Source organism: Falco rusticolus, chromosome 10 (assembly GCF_015220075.1).
Source record: "Falco rusticolus isolate bFalRus1 chromosome 10, bFalRus1.pri, whole genome shotgun sequence".
NCBI classification, from domain to species: domain Eukaryota; kingdom Metazoa; phylum Chordata; class Aves; order Falconiformes; family Falconidae; genus Falco; species Falco rusticolus.
Window position 1 is genome coordinate 5,268,675 of NC_051196.1, and position 19,994 is coordinate 5,288,668.

The 19,994-nt window shown below is 46.2% G+C and overlaps 1 long non-coding RNA gene across 2 annotated transcripts in view; it reads left to right on the forward strand.

Annotated features, from left to right (window-relative positions):
• The window catches only part of LOC119154883, a 58,768-nt gene extending 39,351 nt beyond the window's left edge, over nucleotides 1-19,417 (forward strand). For both annotated transcript variants that reach the window (XR_005106553.1, XR_005106552.1), the window contains one exon: nucleotides 13,988-19,417. This is a non-coding gene — a long non-coding RNA (uncharacterized LOC119154883). The remainder of the gene's footprint in view (nucleotides 1-13,987) is intronic.
• Nucleotides 19,418-19,994: the final 577 nt, after the last annotated feature.

Consider the following 19,994-nt stretch of genomic DNA (forward strand, 5'->3'; position numbering starts at 1 on the left):
TACTTCTCCTTCTGTCTGTAGATCCTTCTAACACCAAATGGCACAAGAGCTTCAAAGACATACCACAACTTAAACCTCTCCTTCATGCTTTCACTTCCTTCAGCACCTTGCTGTGGCAAAGCCAGCTTGCCACTGGCTCTAGATTCAGGTTTTTAAATAAGCAGATTCTAACAGTTCACGTTACCTGGCCCAGCTTGGCTAGAAGTAGGCACCTTGTCTCATTAGAAAAGCAGGCGTCTCTCTGCCACTGGACTCAGACCCCACGTTAGCCTCACAGTATTTCTCACTGCTCCCACCCCCCAAGTTACAGCTTATTTGGCCAAATCCATTAGTTCTTATTTTCACAAACCGCTGTGTCTCAGAGGGCTTCTGAACTGATTGTGTGACTGTAATATAGGTAAGGTGCCTGACCTAATTTTCATTAACTGGCACACATTACTTGCTGAAGTGGCTTCCCCTTCTAAGAGATGAAAGCGAGCCTCGCAGAGTACTGATGTGCATGCAGTCTTGGAGCATTTATGGGACACTGATGAGACTCCTGAATTTTTCTCCCCAGATGCTGAAGTCTGTCTGCCTAGCCTCTTTCTTTTGGAGAGTTGCTGTAACTAGTTAAGTTGGAAGGTAAATAAATAAACAGAAATGCAACTTAGCTACAAATCCCTAAATTCAGTACTTTTTTTTTTTTTCCCTCCCCCCCCTTTTGTGTGTGTGTGTGTGTAACCTAGCTGACAGGATAAAATAGCGGATACATAATCACATCCACATCTGGCTGTCCCAGTGCATTGTTCCTTTCCTTGCTGGCCAGCAGCAGGCAACAGTCACCTGTTGCTTTCAGGTGCACAGTGGGTCTCTATCCTGAACCGCAGAGTTCAATGAGATTAGCTCTGAGTGTATACAGTAAGCTTGACAAAATGGAAAACAAAAGGAAGATCCTAGTAAAGTCTATATATGTTGCCTATAAATGGAGAGTCACTCACCTTCTCTTCTTTCACTGAGCTGTAAGTAATCAAAAGATCTGTGTTTGGTTATTTCTGAAGAAGGTGCTCCCCCATTTAACTGCCTAGTGTATTTTGTTTCAGCCTGAGCATACATGCTTCGCTTCTGGTGTATTGGAAAAACGTGATCATGTGTAAAGCTCAAATTTATGTAGGAAAGACTTGAAGATGCACAAAATGATGATATTTCAGGGTAGGAGAGTCTTGTGAAATGGACTTAGGAAATTTTCATTTCATCAATGTAATTTTAATGTGGTTATCTCTTCCCCCCCCCCCCCCCCCGATCTCATTTGCATGATAATGAGATGTTCTGTTTCACCAACAAAACAGAGCATTAACTTAGAGTACTGGATTACTCATAGCACAAACATGGCTGTTATGAGCAAACTCTCTGTTCTGCCAAGGTCAGTTTGTGGGGGTTGAGATGAAACAGTTTCCTAAACTGTGAAAGTGATCTTGGGTACCCAGCCTGCTGGAATGCCTGGAGTTTTTATGGATTCCTTCTCCTTTAAGCCCACTAGCAGGGTATCTGCTAATGCAGGCTCTCTTTTCTTGCCTGCATTTCTCTAATGAGGCTGGCTTTGACTCTTAATTTTGTTTCCTGACTTCTTGTTTGCCTTCAGAAGGAGCATTTATGGCAGCCTTTTCTGTAGATAACTAAGGCAAAAGGGACTTCAGCTACTGGAAAAGATGGATGTGATGCTCCTGTTGGGTGTGATAACAGACCCACAACAGGAGTTGGAAGGTGTCAGGTTATAATCGCATCTGCTCTCCTGGCACCTCAGAAAGGTGTTCTCTGCTGCCAGCAGATCAATGCACGCCTGCTGCTGCCCTGGCTGGGCGCCGCGCGTGCTGCTGTACAGGTGCAGCCTGTGGTGTTTCGCAGCCCCAGGGGAGGTGCAGTGGCCAGGCGTGGCACGGCCCGGGGACCCTCGCTGCCTGTGGGCTGACGGGCTCACGTAACTACCTGAAGCCTAGCCGAGAGGCAGATTTAAACCCAGCTAGCTTTACGCGTCTTTAATCTGGCTCACTTCTTAGCTGTGAACCCTGGGAAGGGCTGGTGAAAGGTCTCATGTTGTTCAGGTGATGGAAAGAAAAGGTTGTAAAATAGGTGTCTGGCCTGGGGCTGAGGATCTGCAGCGGGCTTGCTCTTCTCTCCAGCTTCAGAGGAGGCGTGCGCTTGCTGGTCCTGTGACCAGGCAGGCCGCAGTGGTGCCCGAAGGTTACCAGAAAGAGCGCTCCTGGGGCTGCCTGCTGAAGCACCAAATACCTTGCCCCTGCATCGGGCTGACTTTGCACTCTCCGCTGCCTTTCATAGACTGCTGCTGGTCTGGCCCTGCTTACCCAGTGCTCCTGCAGGTGGCCACAGCCTCAGCCACAGCTTCGTTTCTGGTGGCTCGGAACGGAGCGTGCTGTGGGAAGGCTTTACGTTAGAAGCATGCTCCAAAATGGAGGTGTCAGAGTGGTTTAACTGCCTGAAGTGATGCGGTGACAAACCGTATCAGGCGTGTTCAAGCATTGGAACAGGCTGCCCGGGGAGGTGGCTGAATCACTGTCCCTGGAGGGGTTTAAAAAGCATGTAGATGCAGTGCTGAGGGACATGGTTTAGGGATGGACTTGGCAGCCCTGGGTTGACGGTTGGACTTGATGATCTTAAAGGTCTTTTCCAACCGAAATGACTCAATGATACCTGTTTATGAACATAATTTATGGAAGAGTGTAGAAGACTAATAGGATTAAGCTGATTAGCAGCTTTATCTTTCTAGGTGCTGCTTATGTACTGGTTTTCTCGATGTAATGTAACCCCTAAGGTCATTTAATGCCTCTCCTTGATGTTGGCCGGGAACTAGTCTGACTTAAATTCAGCACTTGCGTGTAACTATGGAGAGTTTGTATGGTTTAGGACAACACAAAACCAGTCTCTGCCTCTGCTGAAGCAGAGAGCTGTGCCGAGTGTACAAAGGTGGTCACACTGGTGGGGTGTGGGAGTTGAGTGAGCCTAGATGATGGAGGTAATGGTCCTTCAAGATCAGGACTCACCAGACCAGTCTTAAATTGATGGTAGTCTGAGAGGAACCCATTCTGTGCCCATGAGGATGAAGTTTGAAATAGATGCTCAGGGTGACGCGGAGCAATACTGCTTGATGAGTCAAACCCAGGTTATGTTCCCAAGTCTTCACTTACCTGCCTTCTGATTTTGGAAATTGTTCCCTCTCTGCTATACAGGATGTTCATTCAGGGCTTCAAATCTAAGTGACTTCTGACTGCTGGGATTACCAGGGTTTCACAGGGTAGCTGGCAGACTTGGACCCTGGGAAGCTCTGTCTTAGGGCAGGACCTGGAGATGAAAGTTCTGTGTAAGTACAGAAAACGGGACTAAATTTCAGTCAGACCTAGAAAGAAACAGCAGTAAGCAGAAAGATGTCTTCCCTCAGCTGAAGGAGTTCCTCTTTCCAGACCTGTGAGAGGACCTTGCCTGAACTCCCTGAACTTGCTTTAAAGGACAGCTGAGATCTCAAGTCGATCTTGGCTCTTGTGTGTTTACTGTGAACAGAAACGCAATGCACTGCAGCCTCACCCTAATTTTATCTGAATCAGCTGCCACTACTCTGGGGCAGAAGCAAGAAAAAACAAAATTAATATCTGAATAAACAGCCCATTAATTTGATGACAACTGTTGTTCTCCATGTCAGGGTCCAGAAAGCAGCCTGGGCAGTGAGCTAATGAGAACACCAGAGCTGTGCAGGCTTCGGGGAGGTGGGGGGTAGAGAAGAAAACAGAACAAACACTCTTTTTGTAGCTTGAAGCTAAGGGGGGATTCAGCCAAAGGTTAATTGCTTTCTACCCTAAAAAGCTGTGAAGTGTTGCTGTGTCGTGTCATACAGCTGCTTCGTCCTGGCCTCGGGGTGTCTGTTTCAGCAGTGGGTGGCATGAGCCAATATCCTTTTCTTAACTGTACGGGGGTGTTGCAAGGTCTCTTGAGTTAAGACTTCTAAAAATCTGGTAGAGCTTGGTTGGTGGTTTTTAGGATATTGCTGCAGCATGGAAGCAGTGGCAAAAATACCAAATGAGCAGCCCCTCTGTTTCCTTGCTTCTCCTTCACTGGCAAAAATGTGGAGAGGGGGCAAGTAGTAAATACTTGATGGATGAGTCCTGCATAGCTGGGAGGAGCTGGAGGCTGGAGGAAAGGGGCAGACTATCGCTCTGTTTGTGCAACAAGCATGTTTGCTGCCTTCACTGCCAGTGGGCACCTGTTTTCGACTTCTGGGTGCTTGCTCAGAAATGGGGGTGCTGAGCTCACGTGTAAACCATATTCTTCCCCCTATCAGCCTCCTTCCATTGGAGGCTTGAGGTTCTGCAGTGGATAGCTAGTTGTAGTCACTCCCGAAGAAATGGTGAAAACATCAAAGCATTTGGAGCAAAATGACTGGGGGCAGTAACAGGCTGTGGGTGAGACCCGAGAGTAGCCCCAGCAATCCAGGCAGGACCCCCAGGCCTGCAGCTGCCGGGCGCACAGGAGAGGGGAGCGGAGCGCATCTGCCATGCAACTGCATCTCTTGGCAGTTGTCTCCTAACAACATGGAAAGGAGGTGTGCATGCAGGACCTTTGTATGGCCACCCTTGTGGTGAGAGGCAGAGTCCTTTTGTTTTCCCACTTGTGCTCAACTTGGTTGCAGTAACTTGCTGCTTGATCTTTAGTAGGATTTTTTTTTAGGGGATGCAAGTTCGTTGTTTTCTCTGGCTCATGTTTAGGCTATTGAGTAAAAGGTAAGTCTGGAAGAAACTTCCAGAATGAGAGGACTGTAAGGTCATTTACAGAAGTCCTGGCTACCTAGTGATGGTGAGACCAAGGCACTGAATTGCAGGTCTCTAATGAGAGCCTTTATGGTCCCATCATGGTCAGCTTGCTGTATAGCAGCCCAGGAGTGCTTACTGTGTCTGTATATTCTCATCTTTACTGGAACTCTACTTCTGGTGCATAAGTCTGGAATAATAAATCCCACAAGTTTCTAGGTACTTCAGTTTGAGACTTAAAATACTTGGGATAGACCTCCAGTTGTGCAGAGAAGACTGAACCTGCCATCTGTTGTGGTTCTTCCTATACCCTAGTGGCTGCTCTTGCTTGTCAAGTATGGTCAAGAGACCCAGATCTAGGAGAATCTAATAGTAAACTTAATGTCACCTTTGTCTCTTAGCCAGTGTCTCTCTTTTGTGTCAACTTTTATGCTCAGATCTATTATTCCTAAGACTTTGGTTTGTTTTGGTTTTTTTTTTTTTTTTAGCAACTCTCATGTAGCTTTCACACTGTGCAGAACTTGAAGCAATGAAATAACTTTCTACTAGATGGGGGGTGTTGTGACAGCTTGGAAGTCTCCTGCTGGTTGGTGGGAAACCAAAATTCTCAAAATAACCCAGGAATCTGGAAAGGAGGAAAATTGCCCTGTTGTGCAGTCTCATGGCCCTGACCAGGTTTCCTTGTCTGGAGATCATCGTGTTGGAAGAGAATTGGAATATTTCATTTGGAAGGGACCTACAACAATTATCTAGTCCAACTCCAGTTGGTACTTGTGTGATTAGATGAAAGTGAATGGAAATGCTTCTGGTCTCTGACCAGTCTGTACAGTGGGTAAATTCCTGATTCTACTGTTTGTAGGTGAGGCTGAATATTGCAAATAATCCTGTTAATACCACTCCTGTGATCAGCTTGTCACCGTTTTTCCTGCTTGATCATTCTGCCTGTTTCCTTGTGAACATTATTTCTTTTTACTTGTGCTTTCAAAGTCTGGAGTAGTTCATGACCCCACACCTTAAGTTTATAATATATAGGGTTTAAATTCATTACCTGTTTAAATTCATTACCTTAAAACCAGCTAGTGTTAAGACCACCTCTAATTGGATTCTGATGATTAAGTGGTGACTGGTCTAACACAGGATGGGAAAAGTTTACAAGTTTGGTCCATGCTGAAATCTGCCTGTTTTTAAAAATTACAAATTAAAAAAAATTTAATTTGTAAAACAGACGTTTCTAGCTCAGAACTGTATGCCTGAACTCCAATTAAGCTACAAAGCTGCCATGGATGGAGAGGATGCATTGTAACAGCCCTTGTGCAAAAAGGATTTTAACTTCCACAGCCCTTGCTGAGTGGGTGTGAGCACAGTGGAAACACTGTGGTGTTTGCTGTGGTAGCTGCAAAGAGTAGCAACAGAAATGCTCTTCCTTGGAATGACTGGGACACACTTGCTCTGCTGCAGCAGCACCTGATTCCTGGCACTGTGTGCAATGGTGGCTGTTTTTTCTTGTGTGTCTATGTAGAAAGTAAAAGTCTGTGAAATCTTAATGTTCTCTCCTGGCTTCTGCATGGTCAGGGTAGCATCACTGAAAGCTGTTTTGCATGAAGTTCAGTGCAGGCATCCTATTCACTTTTGTTTCTGGTAACATTGTGGACTGTCATGTCCAATTGTAAAACCACCTAGCCTATTTTTGTACTCCCAACTTGTGCTTGAGCAAACGTGCTCATTTAATGCTGGAGCTTGACGGCTTTCAGTGCCCAGCTCGGGTAAGGAGGAGGGTTTTACCTCTGTGATTCTTACATTGAATGACAGGATGGTCTGAGAAAGCCCTGGAGGTTTTATTAGTGTCTCTTCCCATCTCAGTCATGTGTGTATGGCTCACCCTGCACTGCTGTGTGCCCAGTTTGGTTCCACCCAACTGCAAAAAGACAGCGTAGGATCACAGCACGGTTCCGGATAATCAAACTTTTTCCAGACTTAACGCCCTCTCAGTAAGTAGAAGATGCAGGCAATGGGGGAACTAAGCATAGGTGTGCTTTAGGCGCTCATTTGCCCTCCGTGTAGATGCCTCCCCCTCTTTCTGACAACGAAAGGACAGGCCCCGGTTGGTCTGCATCTAGAGAACAGTCTTAAATTGCGTGGTGCTCAGGCAGCTGATTGGATTTGGAACACAAACAGCCCTTAGTGTTTGGTAGGCTGGGTAAACCGCCACTGAGAAACTGCTGCTTACCTGACAGCAGCATGCGTTGCAGCCAGTGGTGTGCCTGCCTCCTGACAACACAGAGCTGCTGTTCTTACTGCCTCGTGTATGTTACCCTGTTAAGCGCCCCAGAGAGCTGCCTTGGTGAGGGCTGGCCCTTTCTGGCTGGTGGGCGGAGGAAGGGCTGGGGGAGCTGGCGCTGGGCTCCGGTGGGAGTGCTCTTCAGCCCTCAGGGTGCTGTGGAGGAGCTGTCCTGGGGCCAAGCTCTCCCAAGCTTTCTGTCCTCAGGCTGGCACTTGTACTGCTCCCTACCTCTGTCCTGAAGGGAAGATAACGTGAAGAGGGGTCTGCAGTTTTGCCGCACGTAAAATGATTAAAGCGTCTTTTCAGTATGGTTTTGATGTATTCTGCTTTTGAAGTCTTCTACTGCAAACAGGATGATGTACTCTCTGCTTTTGGAGCTGGATATTACATACACAATAGGAAACCTTATGGTTTTCTAGAAGAAACTTGTCAGAGTCAGCAGGATGGCCTAAATTTTCAGAGAAAACTACAGCCTACATACCAATGGTAGGGATTTGCACAGTATCGCTCCTATTCTTTGGCCTACTGCCTTCTGATCTAACTGAAGGAGCTGAAGCTGACTTGTTAGTTTGCGACGTGGTCAGTGAACTCAGTATGACCGGGGAGAAGGTTTGTAGTTACTTACATGGTCTATTAGCAACACTTTGTATGAGTAAGGCGGTCGAATACTATTATGAGCTATCTGCCTGCATCTGCAGTTGCTCAGCAGCCTGAAAGTGCACTTTGAAGTCAGCTCTACCAGAGCTGACTTCATAGTAAGCTCTTTTTTTATTATTTTTTTTTTTTTCCCCTATAACTATTGCACAAACTTACCATCAGGTGCTCCACTGGATCTTGTCAGTGAAGCACACGGGAAGCCTGAAAGACTTTGCAGGGCCTGAGAGATCTCCAGGGTTGCTTTAGACTTCTGTGACTGTTTTGTGGGAAACAAGTCTTTCCTTGTTTTCTTTTTTTCCACTTGATAATAGTGTTAAACTCATTTTCTGCAAACTTGGTTTCAACTGGCTGGCTAATTTATACTGGAAGTAATTGGACACACCTAATGAAAAACATAGTGGAATTTTGCTATGAACTGCAATGTTCTCTTCAAGTCATTGGTCTCTTCCATTTCATAATTGCTGTAACAGCAGTTAGGTAACCCAATTTCTCCCCTTCCCTGCCAGTGACAAAAGCTTAAACCGAGTCTTTAGAAGTGTAACTCTTCTCTGAAGTTTCCTTAACAAAATGGCATTTGTTACTCTCTTAGTGTCTTGCTATGTAACATTAGGCTGCTGCTCAGCCTCCAGAGAGCTCTCCCTGGAATAGTTACCCGTGGCGAGGACTTTAGGCACTTCAGGGCTACTGCTCATCAGAGGAGTCCAAGGGGATCATGGTGATCCTGTCTGACGGCAGTTGTCTTGTATAAAGACCATGTTCATCTCCTCAAACCCACAATATATTATGTGCTTATCTCATCATTCCATAATGGGATCATACCCAGAGCTGTAGTGTTTCTGGGCAGTAGCAGTACTGTGCTATTCTGGTGGCAGCTCTTCCTAGCGTGCTGCTAGCATGGCAGGTGCCACGTGTGTGGTGTATTGAGTTGTGTCCATCCCATCCCTCCCAGGGTTCACTGAATACCTCTTTTCTTGTACTTTGTGAAGGGATCTTAACCATGTAGACTTCTTCAGCCTTGTGCAAGGTTGTGGTAACGCATAGAAGCCCATGCATGGGTAGCTTTTGAGCACAGAAGGCACAACAGAGCTGTTAGTGAGCATGTTGCTGCCATCTACCAGCTAGCATAGGGAGTTCCTGCCCTGTGTGGTAGGTGCTGTGAGCCTTGCCCTAGCTCAGCGGGGATGTGTCTCTCTGCCTGGGCCTGTTCTCTGCACTGGGATCCCTCTTGCGATCTGCTGCCAGAAGAAAGTGTTTGTCCTGGTTACCTCGCGAAGGCTTATGAGCCTAGAGCACCTGAGTAGTCGGCCCAGAGCTGTCTGCTAGGGCTGTCTCCAAAACAACCTTTGCACTACTTCCTTCTCCAAGGCCTTGATGCCTCTCAAATGTCCATCGGTTCTTCCAAGCAGACAGAAGAATGTGAAGCACTGAGGAATTGCAGCTAGGTCTAACGTGGGCTTGCCAAGCAGCCAGGCCAAGTTACTTCAACATCTGCAAGTGTAACTGCAGCACGTGTCTGGGGAAGAGCAAGAGCTGAGAAGCAATCCTGCAAATGCTCAGCATCTTGTGTTAGGCTGCAAACCCCTGCTCTTTCCGAAGCAAGGGCTCTAGGGCAGACCTACCGCTGAGGGGCTGCTAACAGCACCAACCCCTCAAAGACTTAGTGAGTGGCATTGCTTGTTAGCTCAGCAGTCTGTGCAGGGCTGACATCCTTGACCTTCTCCGACTGTCCTCTCTCTGCCAGTGTAGAGGTAATGCTTCCAAATAAAAACTTGATTTCTCCCTTCAGAGGTGTGAAATTGGGCCTTGATGGCCCTTCTCCATGTGGTTGGTATAGCCCTGAATGTTGCAGGCATTGCTGGCCTCCCAGGTCTTGAGACAGCTGAAGGGGCTTCTTGTCTCCATAATCGATCTCTTGAAGGAAACAGATGCCTCATCTCTTAATAGACAAACCAACTTCGCCTGTAGGTGCATGGGGAAAACAAAACAAAAAAAAAAAAGCAGGCTGATGTGGTTCTAAGGTTTTTAAATAGTCACTGTTTAGCGTAACTTCTGTGGGGCAGACTTTATGTTAAAGGTTCTGTCCCAGAAGGCTTTTTAAGCTATCAGGAGGGCTGGAAGGTATTTGGGCTGCTCTTAACAAGAGCTTCTGTGCCATGTTTGGTCCAGCAGGGCTCTTAGCCCGTGTATGTGAGAATAGCTGTAATGATATGAATTATTTCTTGTGGAAACTTTTGCTATTGTGCTTAGTGGGTTTACAGGAGCTTTTTTTGGGTCTGCTTTTAATGTATTTGTGTTGGTGGGGATTCTAAGTGGAATTACATGCCCAGGCTTTCAGATAACTGCTGTAAATACACAGATCCACTCTAGTGTCTTACTTCACAGTAGCAGCTGCTGCAGTGTTACAGAAACTTCATAGCTTTGACTGCATCTTATTAGTTCAGCACACTATTAATATCCCAGCAGCTTTTTGTATTAATTTCCACACTTAATATTGGGTCTCCTTCCTTCTTCCCTGCACCCACCCTTCACACTCAGTAATTAAACTAAATTCATTTTGGGGCTGTTTCACTTAAGATGCCCTTGCTGCCCACACCAAAGAGGGAGCTGGACTGGAAGCAAAACAATTGTGCTAACAGTCACCAGGTATATTTAGTGGCAGTGTCATCTAACATGCATTTATTGCCCAGAAGTAGCATCTTTCCACTTCCATGTGGAGCATTTGTAGTGCTGGCAAAATCTTTCCCAAGAAACAGCTGCAGATTGGCTCTTGTCTATTTGAGGAAGGATCTGTCCTTAAATACTTGGTTGTTCTGCTTCCTAAAAATGGCATCAAGCACTTGGCAGTATCAGGATGGACTTGAAACTTTACTGAGATATATTGGCTTATATATTGAAATATATCTTGGTGTTGCACCAAGACCTAGTGAATCCTTGTCTCCCTCAGAGAAATGACTGCACAGGTACCAGCAAGAAAATCAGTGGGCGTAGGTACGTCCTGGGCAAGTCGCTGCGTGGGACTCGTAATGCAAATGGCAGTCTTCCCCTGGAAGGTTTTCAAACCAGGTATCACATTATTATGGTTAAGCAGCTCTGAAAAGGCTGCAAGACTGAGTGAGGCACAGGTCCTAGGTTGGGCAACTCACGAGGGAGAATAAGTGTTTTACCCCTTTGGTAAGTGCTTGCCACTGCTCCCCAGAGGTCAGAAAGTCAAAAAACCATGACGTACAGGAGCGGGGTTTTACCCCAGAGCCCAGGGGGGTTTCTCACCCCTGAGCTCTTGCTGTGACACCTTGCACAACTGAGAGCAGTGAGTTAATTCATGTGGTATCACCTTGAAACACTGGCTTAGGGCTATCTGAGGGTCTAGGACACTGAAATACCTTCCTGCCCAAAATAGTTTGAATTAGTTGATCTGCATGGCATGCTGCCAGCCTTCAAGGAGAACTGGGGAGGCCTGGCTACTGATCAGCAGTCTGGGCTGGGCAATAGGAAGTTATTAATAGCTGCTCTTCTATGGAAAGAATGAGTTTGGCTTAGATGTGATGCAAAGCCACTAGCTGGTGCAGCAGGCGAATGCTGGAAGTCTTAATAAATGTTTATTAACACTCAAATGAGCAAGTTGTGCCCAATGGAGAGCTTTGAGCCCTGTGGCCTCCTGGTATTGGCTTTTGAATCTGAGTGGTGTGGTCAGGCTGTACAGGTGCAGGGCTGAAGAAGAGAGGCTGCCAGCTCTCCATCAGCCTCAGGGCGTGGTGGGTGTTTCTTCTGTTCCTTGTCAAGTTTAGGTTCCCTCAAGTTCCCTTATGCTCCTGCTCTCACCTCTAAGAGTCAGCTCTCTGTCTCTAAAGCAAATTGATTTAATGACAGAGAAGTAAGAAAGATGCTTTTCCACACGCTGAAATTTTAGGAAAGAAAGATTATCTGAAAAACCTAAACCTAAATGGGGCCAGTGTGGAACAAAGGGTGGAACAGACTTGGAGAAGTAGACAAATAAAAATTCCACTCTCGAGTGGAATGGCAATGAGAAACTCCTTACGGAAGATTTAGCTGGATCGAAGGTTGCAGTAATGCACACAAGTTTGATTGAACAGCTCTTCCAGGAGTCATGTATATCAGTGCAGTGTGAATGTTGTAGCGTCTATGAATTTACTTCGCTCACTGAAAGAATATTAAAACTTAACACCATTCAAGGTCTGGAAAAGCCATTTTTTCTCAGCTAAAATGGGAGTCAAGTTTTCAAATTGCTTTGGACCTGGCTTGCGTACAACTTCCCCTGGGGTATGATGAGGAAAATGCCATAAGGTCTCTGTCCAGATAAAAATACACCTCAAAGTGTGTGGTCATGGCAGCCTCTTGTCCAGCTTTGGGGACAGCTGAAATTGGATGATGTTTCTGGTGTGCGGTAGCTAAAGCACATCCTGGTCCTCTGGGATGAGACCAGCTTGCAATGGAAGAAGAGGAGGTACCATAGCGCTTCACAGCAGGTGCTTGGTGAGTGTCTTGGTCATGAGCTATACCAACAGGTCTCTTTTAAATGGCTTTTGGGCAAACGACAATTGGAGTTGCTTTAATGATGTTATTGCAGGTTTCTGGGCTTGTTCTTGGGCCTGATTGGCATTGGCGTTTGGTTTGGGGATTTTTTTTGTAACGTGAAAGCTAGGAAAATAAAATGGTATTGTCTTCCATCTGAGGCTTGTAGTGTCCTTTGTATATCCTTCAGTTCCCTTCAGGAACAGCTACCGCTTGCAGGGAACTAAGGCAAGGCTCTGGCTTAATACATGGGGGTCTCCAAGCTGAGCCGAGTTTCACTGGGATTCGTGTTCCCTTGTAACAACTGCTGCTGCTTACAAGAGCTCTTACCTCCCAGAATAACCGTGGATCAAATTTTTTGTCCTCCCTGTCATCCTAAAGTTCATGCTTCTAATTGTCCTGCTTAGAAAGAGGGTTGCCCACAGAGGAGGAGGGGCAATGAACAAGAGCTGGTGGAATATCCATTATTTCTTATGAAAAGTATTTCTTATGAAAGTAGTTTTTGTCCTGACTCTTGTAGAGAAACTATTTTATTGGTGCTCATTGCCGATCTATGTTCTTGTCTGTTTGATTTCCGCTCTGGAAAACAGGTGTAGAGATGCTATAAGTAGCAAGAAGTCTAATGCATGCAGAGAGTTCCTCACAGACTCTAAATTACAGTTTTCCTTCCTGTGCCGCAACCTCAGGTCCCTGACCTGCAACTGCAGCATATTTTCTGTGACTAACAGCTGTAATTCCCTAATTATCATGCTCTGTTCTCCTGCTGTGCTGTAGATCTTGTTACCAAGGAAGCAAACCAAGTTTCTCCATTCCTACCCTTGCTCTGTATACTTCCAACTGTTTTAAATCCACCATTTGATGCAGCCCATAAAGACAAATGACTATCTCTTGTTTCAAATATTCGGTCTCCAGAACATACTATGTGTCTACATGCTGGAGAGGAAAAGGGCAAAATAAGTCTTTTTGGCCTTTCTTTCAGTGAAGGCAGCTGCTCCAAAGCTATTCCTAGGCTTAGAAAAAGTATCTTTATTAGCTGTAACCATCGTGTGCGGAGTGCTGGGCTAAAAGTGGTCTCGGACAGTGGGGCCAAGTAAATGGTACTTCTGTAAAGTGACTGGCAAGAGTTCTGTAAAACCCTGGGAAGCAAAGATGTGTGTTAAACTCCCAACAGCAAGCTGTGTATGTGTGGTGTAACTGGCATACAAGCCTTGCTGGCTGAGGATGACTGACACAGTAATGGGGCCAACGGGGTCATTTTGGTTTTGCCCTCTCCGTTTCTGAGTTGGGGACAAATGATTGTGTGCCAGGTAGAAGCAAGAATAAACCTGTGCTAATCTAGATGATTAGAGCAATACAGCCAGAGTGTATCGTGACAGATAAGCAACCAATTCAAATATCACAAATAAGTTAAGCAGCAGGAAAACCTTCTATTTTCTACAGAAAGCACAATTATTTAACCAATTAAGTACCCAAAAGTATACTTGTCTACTGTCACTGGATGATGCTCATCATCCTGCTGAAGGATGCTCATAGGTATCTCTAGACAATTGTCAGTTTGGACTCGACCAGTTGAACACAGCTGTGTCTATGACGCGTAAAGTCCCTGTTGCCCTTAGTGGGAGTCGGTGATCGAAGGAATGCTTTCCGTGGGCCCAGCCTCCAGTAATTAATATTTCATGTCTCACTCCAGAAATATCATTCATGTTGCAACTTGGATGATGTCTCCTAGGTCACAGGATAAAAATGACTGACTCCAGGGGGATTTGCTGCTTGAGTCTTCTGGCCATTAAGCTAAGATGGAGGAGGCTGCTCCTTCCTCTGGGTCACTGGTGTTAAATCCACAGGTGGGTTTAGAAAACATGACACCAAAGGGGGGCAATAAAGGAAACTTATCTGTTTGGCCTCCATCAGGGGAGAAGGACAGATGAAACAGAGCTGCCAAAGAAAAGGAGTAAGTTTAAACAATACAACAGATCTCCCTAGAAATAAGATTATGCAGCGCTGCTTTATCTACAGACTTCACAGGGGGCTTTACAGAGTGCATTTTGTAGCTGGCAAGCAGGGGTCAGGTGTGGATGCCCGTAAATCTATGCAGCCTGTTGTAGGTTTATCTGAGCTACAGAATAATGGTCAGAAGAACGAGATGACCTCTGAAGATGCTTTTGTTCAGTTTCTGTGACTCTAGTTTTGTGCTTAAGCATGTAGAAGTTGAGAATTATATACCTTAGCATATACATTTCAGAATATTTAGTGTAGCATGGAAACTTGCTTTTAAGGTGAACTAAACTCAAGGTTAGGCAATAGAGTCAAAGTGTTGTACTTCACAGAAGCTCAGGTGAGGGTGGTCGTAGCTCAGCAGGTGTTTTGACTTCATGGTGCTATACTGTAATTGTGCTATACCGTAACTGCCTAATCTATGCTAGCATGCAAAGTCTGAATAAAATTTAAAGTTGGGGTTTTTGTGAGAACTTAGTGTTTGATGTGATTATGGTTTCTCTGGCTGCTTGCTGAGTGTACGTGTCCATGTCTGTGAGGCTTCCTGGGAAGGCCGGTGGGCTGCAGTGGGCTTGCCTGAGTCTTAGGATGGGACAAGTCACCAGCGCATATTGTGTTACCTGTCACACATTGTGTGACCCGGCACCAGCAAGGGGTGCAGGTCCCCCTCACTCCTACCAGCAGTAGCATTCTTTCTCAGTGGTAACAAAATCCCTTCCAAAACAGGAGTTGGATGTGTAATTTAAACTGTTGTCGCTTATAACAAATGATCCAAGGTGTCTTTTCCCTTCGGTGTGGCCTGGGGAGAAACTGCCTTGTACCACTCCACTGCTAATACTCATTACATAGGTCGCAGTCCCTCAGAGAGGTATAGCTGGAGGCAGTCTCGTGTACTGAAGGTCTGTACCACTGATGTGGCAATTCTGAGTTGTTCATTGTGTATGGTTTTCATAAACTCTGCAGGTAGAGTTGTTGTCTTCCCCCACACTGAGCTCTCATGCTGGTTCCTCAAGCCACAAGTGAGTGGTTTCTTCCCCTCTGGAGTCCTTCAGCACTCGAAAGTCACTCTGTTCCCCAACAGCCATCCACCAGAGAGTGCACTTTCCTGTGTCTGACTCAATGAATAAATAGTTTAAAAAAAAAAACAAAACCCAAAACAAAACAAACAACCAAGGGGGCATTCACCAGTATAAGACAATGAGTGAGTAACCTGATGAATGATCCTAGTAACATAACTAACATGCTATCTCACTTGGAAACTGCTTGTCTTAACATAAGCTTTATGAACCAGAATGGGTGTGATGGGTTTGACTGGTGTCTTACCGTAGTGGTCCCTTCTGTTGCATAAGCATTAACTGCCAAGTGCTATGGGTACTTTCTCTTCATAGTATTGTAACTGAAATGAATTTTAGCTAAGCAAAATGTAATGGTTTATTGAATTTTTTGTAATGTGGGTCTCAGATGCTAGAGGCAGAAACTGTCTGAGCACAGAGAGAGGGAAGCATCCAGATCTAGTAGTCCTAAACTCAGAAGTCTCCAGTGATGGTGTCCTGCAGCCCCAACTGGGAGGCAGCTCAGGGGTGCCTGGCTACGTACAGTACTTGATTGCAAGGACAGTGGGTCATGGCAGCGCTCAGGTCTCTACCCTAATGCAGAATATGCAGCAGCTTATAGCGCTTAATGACTTTGGTTTCTTAAAGTACAGGTTTCCACCACAGCAATCTGGTGCTTTACTCTGTCCAGGCTCAATGAAAACGCAGCTCTTGCTCTAAGCTTTGTTTATGTAACACCACCGGGAAGGGTTAAGATATAAGAAAGCTAGGTGTGCAGAGCATCTGCCTCCTACGAATGCATGTGCCCAGAGGGAGCAGAAAGATGTGTGACCATCAAAGCTATGCTTAGTAGCCAGGAGCACTGTCCTGCAGCATTCCTGCTAAGGCCCAATGACAGCTGAAACAAGCTGTGGCACGGGGGAGTTGGGTTACACAGAGAAGCAGGCTGACTGTCTCTCATGGCTGAGCATCTGCTGCGCCACAGCACGAGCACAGACTGAGTTGCTTGGGGCTACCTCTGACTTGCTTCTGTGGAGGTAACGTTAGCTGAAGGTGTTGGAGTGTGTGGCTGCTTGTCCTGAAAGGGGAGAGAGGGTGTGTTGATAACCAGCTTGCCTAGATGAAATGCTTTACTTGAGAAAGAGTACTTGTACTGGGCCAATGAAATGAAGTTTTGACCAGAGTTATAACTTAAGTCAGCCAAACTGAAGCCCAAACCGCAGAAGGATGGTTGCTGTACTGTAATGCTGAGGTATAAAAGCTTATGTGGTTTGTGGGGTTTCGTTATTTTCTTCAGACAAGTGAAGTGGAGCAGATACATTCTAGTCATTGAAATGGACTGCAGTTACTAAATAATTGGGGGAAACAAGAGTCAGTCTCCAACTTCTACAGCCTTCTACTGCTCTGCTGTCCGAATGTATCTTTAGCACCGTGCCTGGCGTACACACTGGTATACCAACTCCAGCATTACCTCAAGTGATGCTTAAAAAGCACACTGGTATTGCTGAGGGTCACAGGGATAAATGCCTTGGGAAAGGGAAAAGGCTGAGGTAGTCAAAGGCACACGTTATGATTACTGTGTAGTTAAAGGCAAGGGGCACAGGAAAGGAGGACATCTGAGTGGTACTGGATGGATGCTGCTTTCTTAGGTCTCCTACTAGGGGGTGATGTACTTTGCTTTGGCTTCCTCTCAGTCCCACCAGTGTAAGAAAGCTAAGTAGCTGGGAAACCTGAACTGTAAAAGCGATCCCTAATGCACAGTGGGGTTTGACAGGCAAGTGGCAGGGCAGGCTGCTGTCAGGGGACAGACTGGGAGTGTCTGTACAGCATGTGGGCATGTTGTTTAAATAAAGTATCTGAGGTGAGTAGAGGGTCCAATAATATAATAATAAAGCAACACTGCGGGGGGTGGGGGGCACAGGGGTACAATGGCCATATATTGTGTGGTATGTGGCTGTGTGTGTTTAGGGGACTGGTATTGTGAGGTATGGTTTGTCATAAGCAGCTTGTATGTATGTTTCACATGTGTGTGGAGTGTCCTTTGTATACAACATGCATCTGTGCTATGTTATGTCTGTGGTGTATTTGTGTAGCACATGTGCTGTTGTGTGGGGCATAACATGTGGGATGATTCATGCCTGTGTGCAGCAAATGTTGTGGAGCCTCAGTGTGTAGTGCAAGTGTTTTGTGTATTATGGCACATGAATGTCATGTACCCACAAGCATCAGGGTGCATGTGTGTGTAGCGTGTGGCACACAGTGCACAACCCCCTTCTTTGTCACTCACCTGTGCATTGCATGATGCAGACAGGTCCTGTTTCCACTGTGTGTCACCAGTGTGCAGCATACATACACCTATTCTGTTTTCCCTGTGTGCGGTGCACAAGTGCTGTGCACTAGTGGGTTTTGGCTCCAGTGTGAGTGTTGTGTGTTCTGTGCCTCACGTGTGGCCTGCACAAGTGGTTGGTGTCTCACTTCTACAGCATGAGCAGTTTGTGCAGTGCATGAAGTGCATGGGTGCCACTACGGTTCCCCCCAGCTGCCCTCCAGCTTGCTCTGACAGATCGCATACCCCTCCCTCCTGCCAGCACAGGTGCTGTCATGGCTGGCTGCAGCTGTCTGGGGATGGAGTGCCCTGCTGGGGTGCCAGCCAGTCTGGCTGCTGTGCAACAGGAGTCTGCCTGCAGCTCCACTAGTGGTTTTTTTCAAGGCTGGAAGACTTGTGTGTGTCCCGCTCCCTGTCACTGCGCAGCACTGCCCTGCATGAACTGAAGCCCTGCTGAGGGAGGTGGAGGGGTAACGCTCCCTGGCACACAGCAGCAGGATTCTGCTACAGCAAGGCCCACCTGACCTGTCGGCCACGGTCCTGAAGGTGCAGGCAAGGCAGACTGCTCCTATGCAGCACCGCCATCGCAGCAGGAGAGATGCTGAGGGTGCAGGAACATGTCTTAAGTGTGGTGGGACAGAACTGTAGCCCCTGGGGCATTCTGCTTTTCATCCTCATGGCAGCACATCTTAAAAACCTAAATCCAAAGCAAGGTTAATGGTTGGAGACATTCCTCACTGCAACAATCTCCTTTTTGTCTAAGGGTATTGTCAGGCTGCTTGCCTGCTGGGGCAGAAGGCTTTAAAGCATCTGTGCTAGTTAAGGAACCAAAAACTCAATGGGGCTTTGGCTCCAGAGCTGTGTGGATGCTTTTAACTGTTTACCCTGTGTTCTCATGCAGTAAGTTGATGCAAACACAGAGGAAGATTGTGGGAAGGCATTAAGTGCTTGTTTTCAGCCCACTCACCTTAGTGTCCCAGTTCTGCTTTATACCACCTCATCAACTGGACCACAGCTCTTCTCTGTTTTTGCTGTTTTAACTTAGCTGAAAGAAAAGCATATATACATCATATCATGCTGAATGTTAGAAGTATTTGTTTTAATTTACAAAGCAGCTCTTTCACTTTCTTACTGGTAATGTGTATTTAAAATACACAATAATAAATAAATGAAGGAGGGACAAGGAGTGCAATTCATACCTCGCTTATTTACCATGTGGTAACTATTTCCTTCAAAGGTCTTCCAGTGTTTCACCATCCACCAGAAAAGGTTGATTTGGGTGGCTGGGCATGTGCAGAGAGGATTTCTTCAGCACAACTCCTGGGCTAGAGGCTGTGGGCTCGGCTGCTGCCTGAAACAAGCATCAGGCATTAGAAAAGCTGCAAAGCTTTGGCCCAGTGGCTGATGCCTCTTCTGCACCCATATAAAGCACATGACCCTTTCTCAACCTGGCAAGAAAGTCAAAGTCAGGCATTTGATTTTTAAATGGGGAACAAAATGAGGCTGAGGGGGAAGAGATGGCAGGAGTGGGGAGAGCTCCATTCCAGAGACACAACAGTTCCCACTGGCAGACTAGAGGTTTCCAGCCCCTACTCTGGGGCAAGGCTCTACCACCTCTGGGGACATGGCTCTTGCCACTCAGCTGAAGCCTGGGTCAATCATTTCTTCTTGTGGTTTATCCCATCCCAACGTGTTCCTTCCCCTGACCCAGTCTCAGGTATTAGGTCGACTGTTGTGCCTTGTAGCTGAAGCATATTCAGCACCTACTGAAACTGCTACAGCTATAAATACGAAAATGGTATCATATATACTTTATAAAACATATATTGACATGTATAGATATATCTTCTTTGGTATAAAAGATCTTTGACGTATGAAAAAATGTGTGTAAGCTCCGTGGAGACCTCTGCCATAACCAGCTGACCATCCAATACTGCCCAAACAATCCTGTCACCCACAAATGCATGCAGCAACGTGTCACCCAAGCCAAGCCAACTGAAAAATCAGACACAAATTGTGCTGAGCATGGTCCTGCACACACGGCGAGTGCATGCCTACTACAGCTATGCTTGTTAGCCTGTTTCTTGGAAGCAAAAGCATAGGGTAAGTTACTGTGCAACATATGGTTTTTCATGAGAGGAAAGCATTCAAAATTTACAAGACAATTCTATAGCTGTAACAGGAGCTTCTACTGTACGTGCTTCTTATGGCCCCTTGTTACTAGGCTCATGCTATAGGGGCCTCACTGTTATCTGGAGAAGACTTCGTCTTGCTGGGCATTTTCTGCACCAAGCTTTGCATTCCTCCCCTTTTCCCCAACCGTCCTTCCCCAACAAAGGCTCTTTTTTCAGGAGAATTAAGGC